The sequence below is a fragment of the Lygodium microphyllum genome, chromosome 26, assembly GCF_053477565.2.
Source record: "Lygodium microphyllum isolate KBCC chromosome 26, Lygodium_microphyllum_v1.1.10, whole genome shotgun sequence".
Taxonomy (NCBI): Eukaryota; Viridiplantae; Streptophyta; class Polypodiopsida; order Schizaeales; family Lygodiaceae; genus Lygodium; species Lygodium microphyllum.
The window spans coordinates 63,922,511-63,948,672 of NC_141160.1; positions in this window are offsets into that span (position 1 = coordinate 63,922,511).

The following is a 26,162-nucleotide window of genomic DNA, read 5'->3' on the forward strand; positions in this document are numbered from 1 at the left end:
TAGAGGATAAGATATTAAGGCAAGAGGTGGGCCAAAGGGGACAGAGGGTTGCATGCACCTCTTCAAGAGTGGCAGAAGAATGGCTATCAGAAGTAGCATAATAAGAATTATAGTGCCATGCCAATGGTGGAAAGGAGGGGGTGAATGTGATTGTCAAGATCCCCAAGGAGAGAAGTACTTCTTAAGGTGATAACCATTAATTAGGAACGGATCATCAAAGGTATCAATGGTCTGCACCACCTAGACAGAGCCATTAGGGTTGCAAGTACCTTGTACGGGCCTATCCACTATTGTTGAAGCTTGCTAGGAAACTTGCAAAATCTCGAATCATAGGATAGAACCAAATCACCTTCTTTGAAATCCTTGTGCTTGATGAAGCTGTCAAGGTAAGCCTTACATCAGGATTGAGTGGTTTCCATGCAGTGTAAGGTCATCCGCCGAATCTTGTCTAAACATACCAAGTGCAGGAGGCAGCATTGCAATGACTCATCATCTCCCAAGCATTCTTTAACTGCCACTCGCAAAGAGGAAAATTCTAGTTCAATAGGGAAGAGAACTTCGGTACCATACACTAGTTGGAAAGGGGCATGTCTTGTAGCTTCCTTATGGGAGGTTTTGTATGCCCAGAGGGCCTCTGTAAGTCGATCATCCCAGTTGCGATGATGTGCGGAAATCATTCTTGTCAAGATCAAGCAGAGAATGCAGTTGGTGACTTCAACTTGGCCATTGGCTCTAGGGTAGTAAGAAGATTTAGCCTTTTAAGGTTAATAAGTTTAAGATGCTAAAATAACATACTTTCATCGCATGCGTAGCATGCTTTTTTGAGGAAAGCTTACATTGCATAAAGAAGAAGAAAAGATGAGGTTAGTAAAAGGAAGGTTAAGTAGGGAAACTTCTAGGTTAGGGTGGCATGCAAAAAGCAAGTTAACTTTTTAGCCAATTTTGGGATTTTTCATTGAAAATAAAGATGGGTGAAATCGCGCGCATCGCGATCATAGTTGATAGGTAGTAGACATCACTTTGAACTAGGAGAAGAAGGAGTGATCTAGGAGATTCTTGATCAGGTGTCCTAGGGTTTTACCCCCCTTTCGGAGGAAACAAAGCCATCAAATTTGGATTCCTAGTAGTAGAGAGGAAGCTATTGTTTGATGCACAATTTTGGTCTACGAGGGAGCTCTAGGAGATCTAATGCTTGGAGATTGCTTCTGAGTATTACCAAAGAAGGCATTTCAAGTTCTATCAATACATAGTGATTTCATTCATTGTGCTTTGTCTTTATCATGTTTACCTCTTGTCTATTCTTTTTATTCTCTTCCATCTCCTATCCTCTACTTCCTTCTATCTTTAATCCCTGGTGAATATGATCTTCTGAAAAAAACCACTTCAACATTGGTGAACCTGACGTGAAAGGTCATCAGAAGGAAAGACAAGATGGGAGAACCTTTGAGCACAATTTCCAATGTTATTTTGTAGTAGTTAGTGTAGAATATGGATAGACTTATGTATGTACAACAAGAGAAACAAGTGATGCATGCTTCTGCTCAAACAGAAATTGTTGTGATGAATGCTCTGCAAGAGCAGTTGAGCATGAGATGAAGTTGTTTAATGGTAGGAATTTGTCTACATATGTACATACCTATGCTCAAAAGATGGAATCCTTTGGGGTGGCTCAACTTTCATGGAGCCAGTATTTTATTTGGATCATTGTACATGAATTGAAATTGCAAATTATTGAATTGTACGTTGTCAAAGAGTTTACTGTCCATGATATAAAGCATGGGATTCTTATGAACTCAGAAGAGTTTCATTAGGAATTATATGAGATATTTTCAGGCATTGTTATCCAATATCTACCTTAGTTATATAAGTTCTTTTGTATTTAGCATATAATTTGCAGTTATACCATGTACATTAATGAAAAATAAGTCTATGGGAACCTAAAACTTGAACATCTGGAAGTAATTGACAGTTTGCTGGATAAATCACATTAATTCAGGTACAAAAATATGGACAAAAACCCAAAAATGTTGCCAAAAACTATCAAAAGTCTACTAGGTCCACACGGAACCAAAAGTAACTGACTAAGGTGACTAGCAGGTGACCTAGGCTGGTCAAAAAGTGACCAGGGTTGGAGCAGAGAGCAGCCCGCGTTCTTCGGCACAAAATGCGGGCTGCTCTGCCTGAGGGAAACAAGGAGAAAGCTGGAGCTAAGATGCATGGATTGGAGCATGCAAACTGAAGATTGACAGGCCAACAACTGAAGATGTTAACTTGGTGAGAGCTCCACTTCTCTACCTCTTTGGTCTGACAAAAATGCATGCTGAAACTGTCTATAAAAGAGGGGAAATCTGAGAGAAGAGGATTCAGCCTGCTCTTATGCATGACTTCTCTCATCTTCCCTACCTTATTCTTGGTCCAATGAAGCCCGACTTGTGCCCAAGTACTTGAGTGATTTTGGGGCAAGCAAAGGGTGAGGATATTGAAGACTTATGGACTGTTATGGGCCGGAATAACCAATCATAAATAGGGCAGCCCACTATTTTGATCCATTTTTATGAGCAAACATAGGTTTTTTATGATTGTAATAGAGGAAAATAACCTCTTTTCTTCAGGACATAGTTCATAGATGATCAAGAGTGCTTCTTCTTGAGTTTATGCACTCATTTTGAATTTGTTTATGGGCTGGAATTTTCTATTTTAAAACAGGGCTGAAGCTAAAATTATTCCTTTTCAATCCATTTCATGCATCTTTGGCCCAAATCTTGGATGTATTTGATTCTAGCATCAATATACTTGTCCCAAAGGATTGAAATCCATCTTTGTACATGTAATAAATGCCATTAGAGCTTGCATTTGACATTCATAAATGAATTGGAAATCTGAAAATATCCTTTATGAAATGATGTATGTATCCTGAAGCATTTGATGTAATCAAGTTAGTCTTATCTCTTCTGTTCATGTTTGCTAAGTACAAAGTGAGAAGGCTTGAATTCCTCTTCCGTACCTAAATCACTTCTAATTCCTGAATCTTATTAAAACCCAATCCATTTTTCATTTTTGAATCTTGAATCCCAAACCCTTCTTCTGCACTAAAAGCCCCGGTGGTAGACCTTCAACTCGTAACGCGACGAGAGTGGTGAACCCGACGTGAAGGTCCGCTGCAGAAGAAGAAGTCCAATGGGAGAATCATCAAGCTCGGGAGGAGATGCTTTGCAACAGTTGGTTCATCTAATGCAAGAGAGTCAACAACAACAGCTGCAATTTCAGCAGTAGTTGCAATTGCAAAAACAACGGAGACAAGAAGAAGAACGGATTGATGCTGCTGCCATTAAGGCCTTAGAAGCAGTTGGGCATGAGCTCAAGCAATTTAATGGGAAAAATGTGTCCTCTTTTATCCATCTCTACACTGACAAGATGGTCTTCTTTGGAGTTCCTCAACATGCCTAGAGTCGTTACTTTGCCTGCCTGGCTGTGCATGGCCTCCAGGACCGAATTCATGGTCTTTCCCAAAAAGATGCTGGATGGACTGTGTTCAAGAAGGCTCTTCGAGAAGAATTTTTCCTTGAAGATTCTGGCCTTATGACAAAGAAAATCTTCATCGAATGGGTTGAAAGGCCCAATAAGGGTCTAATTGCTACTGCTCTTCATCGAGAGTTTGAAAGCAAATTTGCCCAACTAGATCCTGATGACCAACAAGGTATGGAAAGTCAAAATATTGAGTTATTTTTAAAAGCTGCAGATTCTTCTCTTAAGGAGAAATTGACTGATCGACTTGAAGACCCTTACTCTGAATCGGGACTAAAAACTGCTTGGAGTGATGTCACTGAAGCAGTTAATATGATTGCTCGAAGAGAGCGATTGTGCCTAAGATGGGGTTCAACCCCTGTAATAACTGATTCTATGAAGGAGCCTGTTCCAGCCTCTCGACCTCCTATCTCTATGGCCAAGCAACCAAGAAATTCTGTTATTCCTTCTCCAAAGAAGGATGTCATGGATGAGTTAATTAAAAGCATGCGGGATCTCCATCTTAATTTAACAGAAATTAGTTCTAAAGTAGAAAGGCTTGATGTTAAAGTAGAAGAAAGGGGTCGGTCATCCGCCCAAAGACCTGCACGAGAAGGCTTTAAAAGACGCTGCATTTGGTGTGATAGCCTTCAACATGACAAGAGGGAGTGTGGAGCATTCCGTGAAGCCGAAGCACAAAAATTAGTCTTTTGGAAGGATGGCAAAATTCATGCAACCAAAACCGGGCTTCCTCTTGAGCCAAACTTCAGTAACGGCGGCATGAAGAAAAGATTGGAGGATTTGGCAACAAGAACAACCTATGCAGCTGTTGATGCTGCAACTTGTGGGTTGCAAATTGAGCCAACTAATGAAATTGTTAAAGCATGTAAAACTAATGCAAAATCTAAAGTGTGGACGCAGGCCTTGGAATGCATGGAACAAGGCAAGGCAACTAAGGATGATTTAACTACTGCCAGGCAATGTATTCCGGGAAGAACCGGATGGTTCGAGCCTGTGGACTCATTTTCAGCTTTTTCCCGGCTAGCTAAAATTCATAATCAAGAAGCCATGATAGAAGAAAAGAGAAGAAGAGAAGAAGATGTTGCCGGTCCTTCTTCTTCAGGACCGACTAAACGCATAACAGGAAGCAAACCAGACCAACAGAAGGCTGCTGAAAATCCATCACCACCAGAATTTGACATGGGAGATGCCCCTCAAGCAAAGAAGACAGAAGGAAAAAGAAAAAGCAAACATCCTAGTTACAAGTTGCAGTTAGACATAGAGACCGCAACGGATCTTAAACGGATCCTAGAAGAAAGGATTCTTGGAAGTAGAATTGAATTTACATTAGGTGAAATTCTCGGTATTACAAAACGAGGATTTCATGATGTAATAAATGATGTAATTAAATGAAAAAGACAATAGGTTGGTGAGAAAACTGAAGAATCTGTACATGCTTTTTTGCAAGTACTTCATGTGTATTTGCAGGATGAAGAAAAGCTGAAAACTCAAGGGATTCATTTGGAGGAAATCAAAGAATTGATTGCAGCCATAGAAGCCAAAGATGAAGACATTTATGAAGCAGAAGCTGAAGAATCCATAATGGTGGAAACTTCTCAATCTAAAGTGCAGCCCATGCAAAAGAAAGAGACTTTTCTTCACAACATGCAGGAAGAAAGTGAAACGCATTTTGTTCTAAGTAGTCACTATTCTCGTATCCATTGGGCAAGGGCGACTACTGAAACTGTTGTTAAAATCGGTGAGAAAGAAACTCCATGCATTGCCCTTATAGACCATGGTTCAGAAATTAATGTTATGTTAAGAAGTCTCTATGAGAATGGTGGATGGCCCATTGACGTGGACCCAGGGTGGTGCATGAAGGCAACCAATAACTCTTCTGGCGATCTTTATGCAGCATGTCCTTATGTACAAGTTACTATTAGTAACGTAAAAGATGAATTTCATTTCTTTGTTCAAGATTCTTGCAGTTATCCAATCATTCTTGGACAACCATATATTTCCAAGTCTCGTTTAGAGACAAAGGCTATTGATGATGGTTCATCATACGCTCGGATAAGAAGCAAAGATAATGATAAGGCTGTTCAATTCCTAACTGTCTGTGTTAATCACCATCGGAATAGGGATCGATTGAGAGATCGTCCCATTCCTCCTAATGCCCGAGAATTTAAGGGTTTTCGGGTAGCGCTGCTATAAGTGGAGGCTATGGTAGTGCATCATGTCATAAAAAATTGCCCCCACATATGAAGGAGGCAAGGTCTAAAGCTGATTTGCAGGTTTTTTCAGCCAATGGAGTGGGCTGTTATAAACAATTTTCAGCCATGAACAGGGCTGAAAGAAAGTATTTGAGTCATATGGAGCAAGAACTGAAGAAAATTAATGTTTTACCTAAAGATGAAGAAATTTCAGGTCTATTTTATGGGTTGAATTATAATGATACAATGGCTGAAATTTATTCCGCCGTTCATGTAGAAAATCAAGCTAAAAATCAATCCATACAGGTATGTACATTGGATATGTATGACATAATTCAAGAATTTGCAGGTTATGAAGCCTTTGGACAGCCAAACAAGGATGAAGCAAGAGTAGAAACAAAATATAAAATAGTTGATAAGAAGGTCAAGCCGGTAGCTACTCCTCTACCACCTGAAAGCGAAGGATTGGCAGAAAGGGTATCTAAACAACCAAGCCTTCGTGATCCTTAAGATATTGGCCATCAATTTACAGCTGAAAGTCTACAAAAGCTGAAAATTGGTGAAGACTCTTTTCTCTTGCCGGGGCTGAAAAACAAATTTTCATGCAGATGTTAAAAAACCATGGTAAAGCCTTTTCATTTCAGCCGCATGAAATCGGCTGTGTGGATCCAAGCATTGTGGCTCCAATGGTAATTTTTACGGTCCCACATGTGCCTTGGAATCTTAAACTAATTCCGGTTCCAAGGGCTCATTTGCCTAAGTTATTGGAACTTTTAAATGAAAAGATAAAAATGCAAATATTGGAGCCATCTTCAGCTCCATATTCCAACCGATGGTTTACCATACCTAAGAAGAACGGATCTTTACGATTCATTCAAGATTTGCAACCCGTTAATAAAGTCACTATTAGAAATGTTGGATCACGACCAATTGTGGATGAGTTTGCTGAAGCTTTTGCAGGAAGGGCAATCTATTCCATGGGAGACTTATATTCAGGCTACAACCAATTTCAGCTTGCTTTGGAAAGCCGTGACATTACTACAATGAAGACACCTCTTGGCCTAGTCCGCATGTGTACCCTACCTCAAGGGGCTACGAATTCAGTAGCTCACATGATGAATGCCATGCATAAAGTATTGAGGGATTATATTTCTCAATTGACTCTTCCTTTCCTTGATGATGTTCCAATCAAAGGATGTGAAGTTCATGAGAAAAATGAAGAACTCAATGAACTTGGATGTCGAAAGTTTGTTTTTGATCATATTAATGATTGTGCTCAAATCCTATCTAAATTAGAAGAAGTCCAACTTACTCTTTCAGGAGCTAAATCTGTTTTTGGAGTTGAAGAAGTTCTTGTGGTCGGTCATATGTGTGGTCCATATGCCGAAAGCCTTCTCCATCTAAAATAAATTCAATCAGCAAGATGCAAGAAGAATGTACAAATGTTTCAGAAGTGAGAAGATTCCTTTGTGCATGTGTCTTCTACCTTATTTGGATACCACATTTTGCTCATGTTGCTGAAAGTCTTTACCAGCTCCTAAGAAAGGGCCAAAGGTTTCTATGGACAAAATAACACACTCAGGATATTCGAAAACTCAAGAAAATGCTGACTTCGGCTCCCACTTTAAAGAGGGCTAACTACTCTAATGGACAACCCATTATACTCACAGTGGACACAAGTCCTATTGGAATAGGATGGGTAGTTGGTCAAGACGACCTTGAAGGCAACAGATATGTGATCTGCTTTGGAGCAAAGGTTCTTAATGAACGACAAAGAAGGTATGCTCAAATTAAAAGAGAGCTTTGGGGAGTAGTAACTGCATTAAAATGTGACAGGGAGTACTTCATGGGCGCACATGCTATAGTCGAGACAGATTGCCTACCACTCTTGGGCATGATAGCCAATTGTTCCACTCCTGAAATAGCCATGCTAAGATGGATAGCCTATATTAAATCCTTAAATCCTGATTTGAAACATATTGCAGGTAAAGAAAATCCAGTTGCTGACATGCTTTCACGTGCCAGATATATGGATGAAGAAAAAATGATGGATGAAGAAGAATCAGAGTTTATAAATGAAGCTGCTAATGCAGCTACAACAAAAAGTACAGCAAGAACAACAGGTTCAGCTGATAATACAACTTTTACATCAGCCAGGATGGATGCATCAACTAAAGAAGGACAATGGACAGCTAGTAAACAGCATATTCCATGTTTTGTTATGGTTTGTTCACACTTTAAAGAAGAATATTATGCAGATGAATGGCTAAAAATCGGCCAATTTTTTAGCACTATGACAAAGAAGGAAGAATGGACTCATGAATAGTTCAAGAGAATTAAGAGAAAAGCCTATGGTTTTTTTCTTAAAGATGGCGAGGCATGCAAAGAAGAAAGGAAGAGCGCATGTTCGTGTCTTAGGTGACAAAAAGACACAAAGACAGGTCATGCAAGAATTCCATGAAAGCCTATTGGCTGGCCATAGAGGCATATGGGGTACTTTTGCCAAAATAAAAGAGAAATTTTGGTGGCAAAACATGTATAAAGACATTGAGCATTTTGTTGAGTCTTGTCATGTTTGTCAAATGTATTCTATGGTAAAGCATAGAGATGGGCTTCAACCTCTACCTATCCTTTATCTATTCACTATAGATGGGTTATTGATTTAGTAACCATGCCTACAAGAATTTGGAACATGAGATATCTAGTACTTGCTAGAGAAGATCTCACAAATCAAGTGGAAGGAAAGGCCTTGACAACAAAGTCCACTCATGCTGTTTGTAGATTTTTACTTGAAGAAGTATTTTGCAGGTATGGATGTGTTGCTAAAGTAACTGCTGATAGAGGAGAATTGGATGCCGATGAAGCTTGCCATTTCTTTGCTCAATTGGGGATTAAGCTATCTCTCACTTCAGCCTACAACCCTGAAGGCAATGGTAAAAGTGAGAGAGGTCATCAACCAATCCTTAAAGCTTTAGCAAAATCATGCAAAGGAAAGTTGAGGGAATGGCCTAAAATGCTACCATTTGCATTATGGGCTGATAGAACAACCCATAGTGCAGTGACAGGATATATGCTAGCTGAACTCATGTATGGACAACCACCTATTATGCCTATTGAGGAATCCATTGTCACATGGAGTATCTTGCCTTGGGATGAAGGCATGAACATGGAAGAATTGCTGTCTTTACGCATAAGGCAACTTGAAAGAAGGCCAGAGGATGTTAAAATAGCCATTAAAAGGCTAAAACCAGCAAGATTAAAGAATAAGAAGAGTTTTGATAAGCACCATCGACTCCGTCCAAGAGCTATTCAAGAGAATGACTGGGTTCTTGTTTATGATAGCAGCCTGAATAATCAATATAGTGCTCATAGGAAGTTAGCCAAGCAATGGTTTGGACCATATGTTGTAAAAGTAGTATATAATAATGCTACTTACTCTTTGGCTGAAATGGATGGGACCATGATAAAGACTCCAATAGCTGGGAAACAAATCAAACTCTTCAAACGAAGAGAATCTTCAACTTATGAAATTGATGACTTTGATACAAGCCCTTTACTTGAAAACATGCAGGAAGACGAAGGGTTAGAGAATGAAGATGAAGAAGAAGAAGACCCTCCTTGACCTGTAATCTTATGAAATGGCACATGCTGGAGGATGTGCAGGTTAGGAGGGGGTGAATGTCAAAGAGTTTACTGTCCATGATATAAATCATGGGATTCTTATGAACTCAGAAGAGTTTCACTGGGAATTATATGAGATATTTTCAGGCATTGTTATCCAATATCTACCTTAATTATACAAGTTCTTTTGTATTTAGCATATAATTTGCAGTTATACCATGTACATTTATGAAAAATAAGTCTATGGGAACCTAAAACTTGGACATCTAGAAGTAATTAACAGTTTGCTGGATAAATCACATTAATTCAGGTACAAAAATATGGACAAAAATCCAAAAATATTGCCAAAAACTGTCAAAAGTCTACTAGGTCCACATGGGACCAAAAGTAACTGACTAAGGTGACCACCAGGTGACCTAGGCTAGTCAAAAAGTGACCAGGGTTGGAGCAGAGAGCAGCCCGCGTTTTTCGGCGCAAAATGCGGGCTGCTCTGCCTGAGGGAAACTGGGAGAAAGCTGGAGCTGAGATGCATGGATTGGAGCATGCAAACTGAAGATTGACAGGCCAACAAATTGAAGATGTTAACTTGGTGAGAGCTCCACTTCTCTGCCTCTTTGGTCTGAGGAAAATGCATGCTGAAACTGTCTATAAAAGAGGGGAAATCTGAGAGAAGAGGATTCAACCTGCTCTTATGCACGACTTCTCTCATCTTCTCTACCTTATTCTTGGTCCAATGAAGCCCGACTTGTGCCCAAGTACTTGAGTGACTTTGGGGCAAGCAAAGGGTGAAGATATTGAAGACTTATGGACTGTTATGGGCTAGAATAACTAGTCACAAACAGGGCAGCCCACTATTTTCATCCATTTTTATGAGCAAACATGGGTTTTTTATGATTGTAATAGAGGAAAATAACCTCTTTTCTTCATGACATAGTTCATAGATGATCAAGAGTGCTTCTTCTTGAGTTTATGCACTCATTTTGAATTTGTTTATGGGCTGGAATTTTCTATTTTAAAACAGGGCTGAAGCTAAAATTATTCCTTTTCAATCCATTTCATGCATCTTTGGCCCAAATCTTGGATGTGTTTGATTCTAGCATCAATATACTTGTCCCAAAGGATTGAAATCCATCTTTGTACATGTAATAAATGCCATTAGAGCTTGCATTTGACATTCATAAATGAATTGGAAATCTGAAAATATCCTTTATGAAATGATGTATGTATCTTGAAGCATTTGATGTAATCAAGTTAGTCTTATCCCTTCTGTTCATGTTTGCTAAGTACAAAGTGAGAAGGCTTGAATTCCTCTTCCATACCTAAATCACTTCTAATTCCTGAATCTTATTAAAACCCAATCCATTTTTCCTTTCTGAATCTTGAATCCCAAACCCTTCTTCTGCACTAAAAGCCCCGGTGGTAGACCTTCAACTCTTAACGTGATGACAACGTGCAGGATGCTGACTAGGTAGCTTTCAAGAAGACACTTAGGGAAGAATTTTAATTGAAGACACGAGTTTGTTTACGCATGTAAGAATTTTTAGGAGTGGGTTTTTAAACCTAATTAGGGTCTTGTGGCTACAAAATTGTTAAGAGAATTTGAAAGTTAGCAGTTAGATCTTATAGAATAGCAAGCTCTTGCAAGTCAGATAGTTGAATTGTTTCTACAAGCAGCAGATCTTGAGCTTCAAGAGAAGCTTGATGATTTGCTAAAGGATCAAACTACAGAGATAAGTCTTAAAATAGAGTCGTGGCTAACCCTATGGATATACTTGATATTGTTTCCACTATTAGGAAAGATGTATTAGATGAATTGGTCAAAGGTATGTGGAATCTTCAATTAAAGGTTCCAAAATTGGATGAAAAAGGACATGCAACAACCCCTAAGCTAGGAAAAATATGTATGTGGTGTGCTCGTGGTGTGATAGTTTGCAGCATGAGAGAAAGAATCGTGCTACCTATCATGACTGCTCATCTTTTGGAAAAATGGCAAGATCCATCCACAAGAAACACGATTTCCTATTGCTTTGATTTTTGGAAAGAGAGATATTCAGAAGTTGTTGAAAGACTTGGCTGTCTGAAATGCTTATGCGGTTGTACATACTTCTACTTTTGGTCTATAGTTGGATAGAATGCATGGTCAAGTGGTTGGTCCAAAGGCTGCAATATGGACACATGCTTTGCATGTAGATGAAAAGAGAAAAGTTACTAATATTTAAATAGCTCATGCAGGGCAAAAAATTGGTGACATAATTGGTTGGGAATCAAGCGTAGATGCATATTCAGGGGATGCGTATTTAGAAAAAGGAAAAAAAATGGATGTACTTGTGGCAAAGAAATAGAAGAGAGATGAAGATAATGTAGGGACATCTAAAAGAGTGACAAAAAGAAGTGTGGACCAGCCTAAAGCTACAAATTAGCCACCTCCCAAACATGTTATGGAAGAGATTGGGCAGGAGAAAAAACAAGATAGCAAGCAAGAGGGAAAATATATGGAATATAATTTGTAGTTTGATATTGAGACAAGCATAGATGCCTTGGAAGATCCTGTAGTGGAAAAGTAAGCCATTGCATCTATATATTTTGTTAATGCATCTGAAGAGGTTTATAAAGATCATGTTTTACTTGATGCAGGGACTCAAAGGGAGATTGGTGAAGTATTGGATGCACATGATTTGCAAGATACAATTATCGTTTATGAGACAGTGATTGAGCTCAAGGATATGTCTTTAAAGGATGTTAAATGTAATGCTCCACATTTGAAAAATGTTTCAGATGATTTTTCAAAGGCCTTGATAGACAATTCTAAGATGCTTCAAGATATGGACTGTATCACTATTTTTGGTAATGGTTAGCGTGTTGGATGCAAGTGAGGCTCAATTTATGTTTGATGAGGTACACAATTGTCTGTATAAGTAGATTTCTATACACTAGACTTTGAAAGAGTAGACATGTTGCTATGTATTTGTTGATGGGCTCATTGATAGCATGTATATGGAGATTCAACAGCCTCTAGTGTATGATGCACACCCAAGGTCTTATGACCCTAGAGGGGGTACTAGGTATGGCTCAAGAGTTATGCAAATGTTGAGTATCTTGATCTATGATCTAGAGGAATTCCTTCTTATATACATGATAAGTGACAAGTTGACACTATCGGTGTTTGACCTGAGTGATGCATCGGTGGCACATACCAGAGGATGTGCAGGTTCATAGGGGGTGGATGTTGTGCCACCATGCGGACACAGTGTGAAAAACTCTAGAGTGCATCATCATCCGACTTTCTTATTGATCTAGAGAGTCAATGTCATGTGAGTCATTAGTGCTAGTGTCCGTCGCATGGATAGTCCAAAAATACTAGATTTTTTGATAATTTTAATCTATTTTGATATTTTGGATATTATTTATTGTAAATATCCTAAAAAGTTAAGAAAACTTCTAGAATAAGGTGGCATGCAAAAAGCATGTGGCTTTTTCAACTAGTTTTTCCTTTTTCATCTAGTTAAGAAAGATGGGTGAAATTGTGTGGGTCGCGATCGCAGTTGACAGAGACAGAAAACAGCACTTGGAACTAAAAGAAGAAGAAGTGAACTAGGAGATTCTTAACTAGGTGTCCTGGTGTTTTACCGCCCTTTCGGAGCCAATAGAGCCATTAGATTTGAGTTCTGAGCAGCAGAGATGAAATTGTTGTTTGATGAACATTTTTGATCTACAAGGGAGCTCTGGGAGATCTAATGCTTGGAGATTGCTTCTGAGTGTAGTGCCGAACAAGGGATTCTAGGTTCTATCAATACATATTGATTCAATTCATTGTGCTTTCTCTTTATTGTGTTTACCTCTTGTCTATTCTTTTTCTTCTCTTCCATATCCTATCCTCTACTTCCTTCTATCACTGATCCCCTATGGATACGACCTTTTGACAAAAACCCCTCCAGCAACATTTCATCAACTTTCTCACCTTATTTCAAGTATTTTGGCACCTTTGCAACTAAGTGGAATAGTCATAAATGGTGACTCTATCTCAATTTCTTCTATGCATTCCTCTCATACATTAGGTTGAATAACAACTTTAACCAATACATCTACTTTGTCAATAAAAGCATTAGAACCATCAACAACCTTAGTCAATGCATCATCGTCATCCTTAGTCAATACATCTGTATCATTAGACACCACATATGCACCATTAGCACCATAAATCCATGTATTATCAACAATCTCAGTCAAAACATTTGTAAATACCACATTTGCAGCATTCGAGAATGTATTAGACAAGTCCTTAGCATCTTTAGCATCCTGAACAACATCCGAAAAAATAACTAATAAATCCCTCGAGGAAGTTGCTATATGTATATTCTCTACATCACATGCATTCAAGGCCTATTTATAAATATCCTTGTATGTGAATTTTTCTTGAATAAAACATAACCATTTTCTATTCAATCTGTAAATAATCCCTTTATATTACACCCTTTTGTATGTTAAAAATATATAAAAATGATATTTTAAAAATACGTTATTTTGAACCCACGTGATGCACACATATATTCATGAGTAACTTACCCCAGAAAAATTCCCAAGTTAATCTTTCATAATTATTATTGTACCTTTATGTAAAGCATCTTCTTCAACTTGTATAATCTACAATTGCAACTCTTGCTTTTCTTATAATAGTTCTATTGACACAATCTTGAGACCTTGTAGTGACTTGCTCTAGATCATTGTCTTGTTCTAGAATGTTCATAAAATATTATTCTTTAAGAACTTGTTTGAAGTTCTCCAAGGTTATGATATGTTTCAATCGTATATCTCAAATTTATGTCTTGATGTCATTCACCATGATCCATTATAAATACACCATCATCCATATCTTTTGGAACACCAAGTAGTTGCATCTCCTTGTTATAGATTCTAAGATATTGAGATACATCTGACCCATCAAATTAATCAAGTTTACTTAGGATCAAATTTAGCATCTCTATCTTTAGTCTTCTTCATGTTGTTGCATATAGGTTACAAATGTTTGAAATAGATGCATCTTGTTCCCTCTACAAAACATGTTCCCATCTAGTTGAATCCCCATGTCCTTGCAAGACACATCTACATCTAGTTGGAATTCCATGATTGAACCCTCACCCTAGTTAATTCCACGTCGGACTCACAAAAAAGATGCTGGGAGAAATTTTGTGAGAGTGTAGTCGAATCGAGTCTCTAGTTGTGAGAGTTTGCAAAGAGGAGAAAGAGAAGATGAACATACTTATATATAAAACACATAGTGGCAGCAATCTGATTCTCTGCACTACATTGACATGATGAGTGGAGCTCTATTTCCTACTTGAGCCCCAGTAGTGGCTATGACCCCTCCAAAGTGAGTAGCCTAGCTACCAAAATAATCAATCAAAACTTTCCAAGAAATGAGAGAATACAAAGTATATAAATAGAAAAATTTGGGATGCCATATAAGAGAAACTAGGACATTCTAGAAGACTAACCAGTTGACCAAGATGGGCGATTTGAAAAAAAAACTAAAGTGCCAAAAAAGAATCCCTAGCCCAAGGCATTCTAATGTCCCCCTCTGGTCGGCTCATAGGTACAGATGCCCAACATGCTCTTAGGATTCCCAACAAGTGGATGCTCATGGTTCTTCATAGTTTAGATGCCACACTCAAATTGGTTGTAGCATATGCATCCCATTCTTGGAGAATACTATTTCACCCTTAGGTTAGGATGTTGAATCTGTAGCAGCAAAGGCACAATATTTGTATTGTATGTTGCGATCCTAGATCTTTTTTAACTAAGCCAACTTTATCAAGAGTTAGGGCTCCGAGGAGGGGTTTTGTACTTGGGGATCTTTCTAGCTTCATCATAATGTTCACTGTTCTTGCTATCCACTATAAATCTTCGGTCCATTAGGATGTGGGGGGGCTTATTTTATCCCATAGCAACATGGAATAGTCATTTTTGGGTTCCATGTCCTCATTTTCCATCTTTATTCCCTGTTTCATGCCTATTCCATGTTACTATATAGCCACAGGGAACAACAAATCATGGTGTTGCCCATTCCCATTCCTCACTCCCATTTCCCATTCCATTTTGCTATGTTTTATGCTCCTCCTCTCTAAGAGTTTCAATTTATCAAAAGTAAATAGCTACAAAGAGGTGCATCCATACATAGTAGGTTAAAGGCTTAGGTTCTAAAAAGATAGTGCATTGGAAGGTCATAGAACAAAAATGGCACATATGAGTATCTAGGTCACACTATTACATGTGAAGTCCTTGATTCCATGGAAAAAACAACAGAATTCTAGGTTCATAGGCATGAATTCCACATATTCAAGCAAAATCCGTAAAGGAATACCACAAAAACTAAGAGGAAGAATTTAGTATTAGTAGAGGATATAATTTGAATTATTTAGTCAAATTCAAATAGTAAAGCACAGCTAAAACATAAGAACTCTCTCCAATATCATATTCTTGTCTCGGGGGGTTTACTCATGAATATATGTACATATAATGTGAGTTCAAAATAAGGGGTCTTTAAAAAACAAATTTTATACATTTTTTGCATACAAAAGGGTATCATATAAAGGGCTCACTTAAAGATTGAATAGAAAAGGGTTGTGTTTTATTCAAGAAAAATTCATAGATTAGGAAAAGATCAAAAGGAGTTAAGTGTGAAATGGACTTACAAGGCAGAGGGGGTGTGACCTTTCGGTCCTCCACCCCCAATTCTCATGCGATGGGGGAGAGGGGCGACTGCTTTTTCTGTTTGCAAAGGAAAAAAAAGACATGGCGGCAGCCATCTCCCACCTCAATGTAACCCCCTGAAGCAATCATAGCACTCGGATAACGAAGATCTTCGCTCTCTACCACCACTTTTGGCTTGGAAAATGGTTGCCCGAATGGTCTGATAAGAATCTAGTATTTCTCTCTCCTCCCTCTCTCTCTCTTCTAAACGGCAATTCATGTGGGAGAAATCAAGAAGAAGAGGGGCTGAAGGATGCTTGTCTGGAGGTGATCGGATTGCTCCAAGATCAACAGGAGGGTGAGGGAAAGGGTTCACCACTGAAGAATGATCGCCAAGTGGTCCATTGGTAGTCCATATCAATTAATTAAAAACCCGCATCATGCACATAAGTGGTATGCCTCATTTTTATAAAGGAAAATTTTTTAAATGTTTGATGGTCTAAATGAAATTTATCTGGAATGAAAATTCGTTTAAATCTTATTTGCATCATGATTGAGGCCTGTGCATAAAAGAAATGCAGAACCGTAATGATAAATAGTCGCAATAATTAAATTACAACTCAAAAAGTGCCTTTTTATAGTAAAATTGAAGATTTTGTTGGTTTCGGGTGGGGAAAAGAGACGACCATGGAATAAAATTCTGATAGAAAATCATCTTTCAGCTCTCATAATTAGTCAATAATGATAGATCATAAAATAATCTATTTTTTCATAAATAAATAGGAAAAAATAGGTAAAAATAGGTTTTAGTGCTTTAAAAATTAAGGAAAAATGCGATTCTTGTCACCAAAATCACATTTTGACATCATAACCCTGTAAAAACCTCTCCCTTGACTTTTTTTTCATTTTTTTGCACTATGTTTTGAGTGAGGGATCTTCTCAAAATATTTTTCGTTCAACTTTTTGTGTATATTATTACCTTCTTTTCACGTGAGTACTCCTAGTTCTCACCGAAAGTATGTTTAGCTTTTCTCACATTCTTTTTCTTATCAAAGTAGTTTTTTTTTCTACACTCTGTTTCATCAAATAAAATTTTTGTTATTAAATTTTTATTCCATTTTTAGATGATTTTTTAAAATTTTGTTCCATATGAACACCTATTTTTTATGCCATACATATCGTTCATGTTATCCATCTTGTTTCCCCTATCCTCTTGCCCACTTTTTCCTTTTGACACATGTTAATGTGAGACTCATATTTTTTAAAAAAATAAAAATTTCATCAATTTTGCATCTCGTTGCCTTTGAATGTACCTGCAAAATGCCTAGAGATGCATGATAACTCGAGGTTCACAATATCTCTATCTAGTCAACACAAACATAAATGATCCATGTTAGATATCAACAATGAGAAAAAAAGCTCATTTACCTTAGTACTCACGAATCCCGAAAATTCATGTATAGTCCACATAAGAATGACTTATATATTAATGCACCGCCTACCAACATGCTTGCTCATATCTTCCATAGCAATCTCCTCCCACAAAATTTTGAGCTCATAAACTAATAGACAGAGATAGACATTCATGTTCTTGACTTTATAATGCCTAAGAATGAGAAAGTTAAGGATTAGGTGTCCCCTCTTCATAGAAATCCATGGCAGAATATTGTAGTTCACAAGGACTACGAGCCACACATTGCAAGAAGTTGAACGAAGACAAAATGAATTCACCCCATCTAGAGCAAGATTGAGCCAAAAACTCTACTGGTACTCGCTCAACTCTATGTGTGGATCAATTTTGTGGATGCTGCGTTGTCAAGCTTGCCATGCCTAACATGTGAAACATGTGATGTATACATGGTATAAGTGAAAAGTGTCTCACTCTTCTTTATCAAGTAGTCTTGTAGTTTGAGAATGTATACAATAGCTGGGACTCACTCATAAAGAAGAGATTCTCAAACTTGATAGCACACAATCATAATGAAAAGTATACTAAAGTAGTCTTGTAGTCTCCTTGAAATAGCACACAATCATTGACACATGTATGAATGCTATTGTAGTCTATGCCAAGATTTTTTAACATTAGTTTTGCATCATCACGACACTCAGGCATCATATTTTTAGGTGCCAATATATGATATTTTAGCAATCTGTGAAAAAAACCAAGTATCTTTGAAGAGAGTAGAAACCATTCTTATAATGGACTCGAAGATAAAGAAGCATAGGATGTACTTGAACAACTCGGTCACAATCGCATCACTCCATTTGTACTTTGCTTGTATACTTAGGAGATCAAGTGCTGTCTCTATGTCAAATACCCAACATACATCATATAATGGTATGGACACCTTGTCTCTCAATGGATCAAATGCTCCTAGCATCCATGGGCAGTAATGCATTGATAATTACCTCCATCTCTCATGCTCCAAGATTGAAGGAATGTCCAAAGGCCTCCCATCTCTTCTGGTATCAAGGGCATAGTTAGCACTGTGCCCTCCAATGGGTTTATCATCTTAGGTACTCCATGTATTGCACGCATGTAAAGTTTTCTTACTGGGGCCCAATATGGGCATTTATTGGGATGGAATGTCACCTCTTTGCAATTATTTCTAGGGCAAATATAATATTCAATTACAATCTGAATGTAAAGCATGATTGGTACACTTTTCTTACATTTAACTCAAAGTCCAACATTGCTTGGTTAATGATTTTTGATATTGAAAGTGGCCCTATCTCTCTTTATTTCTCTCTCTCTCCCTCTTTTTTTTCCCTCTCTTTATTTCTCTCTCCCTCTCTTCCTCTCCCTCAATTATCTCTCTATAAAAAAAATAAAGAGAGAAAATAAGAAAATTGAGAAACAACAAAATGAGACATAATATCTCCCTCCATCTATCTGTCTCTTCTCTCCTCTCTCTCTCTTTACTTTTCTCTCTCTCTCCCCCCTCTGTCGCATTCTCTCTTTGTTTCTCTATTTTTCTCTCCCTCTCTCTCGCTCTCTATTTTTTTCTTTCCCTCCATCTCTACATTTGTATCTCCCTCCCTCTCTATTTCTTTCTCCTCCCTCTCTCTATTTCTCTTCCTCCCTCCCTCTATTTTTCTCTTTCCCTCCATCATTATTTTTCTCTCATCTTCCATCTCTATATATCTCCCTCTCCCTCTCCCTCCCCCTCCCCCTCTCCCTCTCTCTCTCTCTCTCTCTCTCTCTCTCTCTCTCTCTCTCTCTCTCTCTCTCTCTCTCTCTCTCTCTCCCTCTATCTCCCTATTTTTCTCTCCCTCTCTTTCCCTTACTCTTCTTTTCTCTCTTCTCCCTCTTTCTCAGTGCATCTCTTCACAAACAAAAATAAATAAATAAAGAAGAAAAAAAACAAAGAAAGGAGAGGTAATGTACCTACCTCAAAGGCTTAAAGATGAAAGCTTTCGTACCTGCCTTCTTCTTTATCTTCGGGGCTTGCCTCCCTTCTCCTTTGCAACACTCTCCTTTTTCTTTGCGTAGAATGGCGACGATGGTAGAGGAGGTGATGAGCTCTCCCCCTTTCTCTCTCTCTTTCTTTACCTCTCTTTCTCTCAAATCTATGAGCTCTCACACTCTCTCTTTCATTCTTTTTCGCAATTGGTTCGTAGAAATGCCACTCTCAGATTGTCGATCCTTTTCTTCCTCAAAATACCATCATTATTTGCATTGTAAATAGCATTGCTATTAGTTATGCAAATAGATGCAAATAGCGGTGCTTCTATTTTATATGAAAAATGGGCATCGCTATTTGCTCATTTTCTTTTAGTCATTGCATTTAGGATACAATTTGATCTCATCATGAATTTGGTATGATGCCACTTGCCTCACTAATATACAGACTACATTTGCATGCATGATGAATAAAAAGTTTTTTAAATTATCAAGGTTTTGTAAATATTTTCTTTGATTATATGTTGGTTTTCAAAAAATCAGAAGAGGAGCATTGGCTTACTATATAAGAATCACTTGTATGCAAAACTTGATAAGAGCTTATTCTTCCAAAATCAAAAGGAATATTTAGAGCATATAGTTTCTACTAAAGGTATTACAATTGATTTTGAGAAAATTCAAACCATAATAGAATTGGCTTAATCCTAAGAGTATGCATGAAGTTTGATCTTTTCTAGGATTAGTCGGGTTTGATAAAAGTTTTATCAAATTTTTTCTCATTGATTGATTTGACTTTGAATATGTTGTTATGAAAGAATATTCTTTTTTAAGGGGCCCTAGCTATTTTTCAATTGCTTGATTTGACTCTGCCTTTCTTTCTTGTTATCATCACCGATGCTAGTGGTTCAGGTATACATACAATTTTAATATGGAACAATCACATTATCACCTATGAGAGCCATAAATTAAAGTCTTTTGAACAAAACTATAGTAGTTATGATAAAGAATTATTGATTTTAGCTCATGCTTTGGATATTTGGAAATACTATCTTATAGGGTTCGATATTGTCATAAAAACCGATCAACAAGCATAAAATATTTGTTAAACCAATCATTGATTTTTTACAAACACATTAAATGAACTTTTTAAATTCAAAATTTACATCTAATGATTCAATACGAGCTAGATCATGTTAATGTAGTTGTAGATGCATTAAGTCTTATAATGTGAGAGTACACTTTGCTATCTGATCTCAAATTCAAAGAAGCCTATGTATAAATAATGTATTGAAAATGCATTAATTTTAAATTCTCCTGACAAGTTGTATTATGTTTGATAAAAAGCCATAGGCATGATAGAAAGTATGATTAGTGCTTTGTGTTTTCTACTGGAAAATGAGTAGAAAGCCCATAGGTCATAGTCTTTATCCTATGCTATGGTAGACTTTTTTTGGCCTTGGTATGTATTTCGAGACTAAAGAGTCTTTGGTGAGACTTTCCAATCATGGTCTTTTTGTGGCCTTTTGGAGTATTTCATGATTAAGGAGTCTTTTGTAAGTCATGCTTGATCTAATAGCTCCATTATTATCGGACACTTCTCATAACCACACAATTATTTTGTTGAGGCATGTGTTTCCTAGAATAAAAGGATTTAACACATTTACAATTAAAGAATGATGTAACCTCTCTTAATATCTCATTGATATGGCTACAAAAAGAGAAGGCACAATGTGACATGTTGCAATGTGATTCATTGTCTATTACACATTCAATGCATATATTGGAATCAAATATAAATGAGAAGATTGAAAGCATTCTTTAATCCCAAAAAGGAGTGTTTGGAGTAAGAATCTCAAAGTTGGTGAAAGTATGATATAACACATGAGACATATTGTTTGAGTTTTTGGCATAATTTGTTGGAACAAAACAAGTAAGTGATGAAAGCCATTTAAATAAGAAAAGTTTATTACAAAGGAAATAGCTATGAAGCTTTGAAAATAGAAATGGTTGGATACAACCATCATTGTGTGCCCAGCATCACTTGGACACCGAAAGCATGCAAATTCATGATGGTCCATTAGACGAGCCACTATATACATCACACCTAGTTGGAGGTTTGATAGGTTTGATGACCTCCTAGATGAGTTCTTTGGACTATTGGGGAGAGTAGGAAGATTGCAATCTAGAAGAGGGAGACATGGTAGAACCTCCTTCCTATGCTCCTCCATGGCTTGTTGGCCTTGAATGGAGGAGGTAGTCATACATGTATCGATGCCTTGTTTACTAGGAATAAGATTCATCTGCGTGGTCAAGGCAGCCATGGCGGGGGCAGAGGTGGAGCTAGGGCCTACTGGAGGTGGGAAGCCGGGTGGGCCGCCAGGGGGGGGTGGGTGGGTGGGCGCGGTGGCGAGGTGGTGGGGTGGCTAGGTGGGCACTTTCCTAGCATGGCTCCTTGCGCTTGGTGATGATCCGTTCTCAATACACAGACACAGACACAAAAACATAGAGATACACAAAAAGAGAGAGAGAGAGAGAGAGAGAGAGAGAGAGAGAGAGAGAGAGAGAGAGTTCTTTCTTAGAACATTTTCATTCAACCTGGTCTAAATCTACTTATCGTCGATTTTTCCGTTTAGCACAAACATTGGTCGTTTGGTCTCTTGCCGTGACGTGCCGGTGGGCATCGTCGACATGAGAGAGAGAGAGAGTGAACCCCATCCTCCATGGATTGATATAGAATATGTCTAAAGAACAGAGAAAGTGGGCCCCATGCTCCTCATCGTGAGGGGCCAAATGCCTCTAAAGTTGCAAGTCACCCGTTGGGACGATTTTGGCAAGTATTCGAACTCATTTGGTCCCCTTTCTTATATAAGTTTTTCTTTCTTTTTTTAGGAAACAAAAAGATTGTATTAAAAGTAAATGGAAAAATCATATATCGATACATTCACACAAATTTTATATGAATATACATATATCAATACACACACATATATATATGGTTTTAGAACGTACATACACACACATGATTCATTAACATACACACGATTTATTATTGGCATGCTGCCATGCTATTAGATCTCGGATACGAAACGATCCGACAAAGATTAGATGGCTGCATGGGCAACTTCATTATGTGTTATTGTTCTCACGGAGGAAAGCATTGTCACTGGCATAACGTCGGAAGGCAGAAGGTCCGACGTTGATGGCGAGTTGATCATGATATGGCCTTCCCCTGCAGCTGGATAGACTGTCATATTATCCGTGAATGAAGACAATCTTGCCCTTTTTCTGTGAACTTCATCGGCACAGTTTTGTCGAGCCTCGGCGATTCCATGTCGCGTTTGCTTTACGAATGGTGCGATTTAAGTGATCTGTTGATTGCGATTTGGGCCGAACGTGCACCCTTATTTGTCCAGACAGAACGTGGACGGTAGAAAACAGTTTGTGGCAGACCTGGCACGTCGACCCATTCTCCCCATCAATTTTATGAGCCTCCATGTGGCCTCCCATCGACCCGGGCTCGACGGAGACCCTCCGCGACAAATCGTGCATTGCTCACTCGTCCACACATTCATGTTATTCCCAGTACTCGACGAGGCCGCAGCAGAAGCAGCCGAATCAGTCATGTCGGTAAATAGCTGGATGTGCATTGAGCACTTGTTTATCCACGCTCTCTAACTGACTGTAGTTGTTGCATGCAGTGCAGGATGTTCTAGTGAGCAGGTCTAAAAAAGAACGCAAGGTCATAGTAGGACAGGCGAGGTCGGCCATTGTAGACATAAGTTGCACCTCACAAGGAACTCTAATCCACTTCCTCTGTAGCATATTCATATTATAACTAGAAAGAACATCATCGGAGTGGAATTGTTAAATTAGAACTTTTTTTAGTTATAACCATTGAGAAATTTGATTTTGTGATTTCCAGTAAGTAGTTTGGCCATTTTAATAGATATTATTTAGAAATGTAAACCCCTATCTAGTAAAACTAAATAGCAATGTAATTTATAACCAGTAAACATAATGAGAGAATGGATTGACTTCAAATGATTCATGTAACTTGTAAATATTATTATTTGACTATGAAAATTTAGGCAATTATCGAATTTTACTACCAAGTTGTAAGTAGTGGAGTCAATGTCCGTTGACTATAAATTTTTTATGGTACAATACTTGATAAATGTGAAACCCATACATAAGGAATTTGTTCATTTTTTGGCAATAGGGTTAGAGAGCCAATTGTAGAACAAAGGCAAATACAATAACAAACTTTGTGAACACCAACGAGGGCCAATAATAGAACATCTCATTATTAGTCATAATGCATGTTTCTCACATTTTACCCCAAGAACGAAAATAGACGACTAATTTTACCACTGCAGAAGTTTGTGCACTCTCATATCCTAAAAATCTATAATTACAAGAAATGAGGTTTGTTTTGTAGGCTCCTAGTGAAAGCTTCATGCACTCCATAGCAATGAATTCACAATCCTAGATGTCATCTTCCTACCTATTCTATGACTAAAACCCTTATCCTAGAGGTTTACCTTCAGCAAGACAAGGGAGTATTCTTATCTATCCACCTTGCTTTTCACCCTTTCTCTTTATGAATTGAATTATCCACATTTTTCTCACCTACTAGATTGCAACGATCTTATCTATCCAGCTTGCTTTTCCCCATTTTGCTTTATGAATTGCATTATCGACTTTTTTCTCACCTACTATATCGATCTCTTTATAAGGATAGATTCACCTTTTTTCACCTCCCACATTGATTTCTTTACGAGGCTCTTGTATATGCAAACATATCTGTATAAATAAAAACACTTTTTCTTTCACTCTTGTAGTCTAGCACTTTTGCTTTCTTTTTTCTCACATGGTATCAGAGCACAGGAACAACTTGTGTTAGCTCACATGCTTGTCTATTACCTTTCTCATTTTTTTTTTGACACAAGTTAATAGTGATCCAAACATTATGTACCATCATGTATTACATCATACCTGCTACTCAATCCTCTCGCATTCCCTTGCTTTCTATTTTCTCACATGGTATCAAAGCACATGAACAAACTGTATTAGCTCACATGCTTGTCTATTAGCTTTCTCTTTTTCTTACACAAGATAACACTGATCCAAGCATTATGTACCATCATGTATTACATCATACCTACTACTCAATCCTCTGTTACACCACCAAAAAGTGAATGAAGCAGCACACTACTTAATCTTGTAGTATCACCCTTTTTCACCATGATCCAATCTACAATCAATGGGTGGTCATCTTATCCCACCAATTCCATGCCCACCTGGGACACCTACATTCACGTTTTGCATATATACCCTCGCATCCTCCATCATTCTTGATCTCGTGTCTCTCCAAACATGAGTGCCTTCCAAGTTCCACCACCCTCTATCCTCTTGTTCTCTACTACATCCATAATATGTGATGTCCCTCACCCCATACACATAGGGCGCCAACACCTAGTGACTCCCACCACCTACAAACTCATCAACCCTCACTCGTGTCTTTTGTGATACCTACTACAAGTCCATGTGGCCTCTCTTCCATTTTTACTCTACTAGCACCACTTGGCCTTCAACTTCACATGACCTTTACCAAGCATTCCCCAGTTGTGCCCCCACTTCATCTCACCCACCAAAGACCTTCTACACACATTTCCATTTATCTTAGCCACTCTCCTTGACTTCACATCTCCTAGGGCATGGTGTCCTCCTATGTTGCCTCCCACCACATCATCCTCCTCCTGTGTAGACTTTATCCCTATGTGGCCTTCTCTTGAGCTTGCCACCTACTTAGGGCAACCGCTTACAAACAACACCATTATCACTTCTCTACCTTATAATTGCATCTCTTTGGTTACTTTGACTGTAGTGAAACACATAGCAATTAAGATTGCATAGAATTGGTGGCAAGAGAATACATTTTGATGTAATCACCTAGAGTGCTAGATACAACTCCTTAGTATAAGACTAAGGATTCCATGGCTTGGATTACAAGAGCTAGGTATGTTGTTGGATGATGAAGATTACGAAAAGTTATCTTATCTTTAAGTGAGATAATATTATTCGATTGAAAACCAAGATGGCCCTCAATGTTCCCTTTGCTTTAGTGTTATCCCCTTAAATGTGGAAGTCACCAACTTATGAGCACCATATCATTGCTTATCGTGTGAATCCAAGCTCCTTCATACTATGCTTGATTATGTGGGAGTGCATGTTTTCACAATAACAAAGCAATCTCAATGCACAAAGAGAGCTCAAGTAGGAAGTTTTTCTATCATATGGCTTCCCATTAGGCACTTATATGCTCCTATATAATCTTGGACATTTACATATGGTATTGCATGGCTTCAGTTGAGCATTCAAAAAATTATTGTTCTTGTTGATCATTGTGCATCTCATGGATATTTGAGTCTCCCCAAAGTTTTTGAATTCATGCAGGTCTTGACCATCGAGATGAATTTTGGACAAAAGTCCTACTGTAGCATCATCACCTTCTTGCAAATCCTTCACCTCTTGTCGGCCTCTTTTTGTGCTTGATATAATAATTAAACAATTTCTCTTGGTTCATTAGCAAATTGTGTTCATGTCGACCTTTGGTTGCTATTAACTCTTCATTACCTAGCATCATTAGAACCCTAGCCATGGCCACCTTACGTAATTTTTGTAGTCGATTGACATGGTTAGTTTCTCCAACTGTCCTATTGCCCACTATCGGC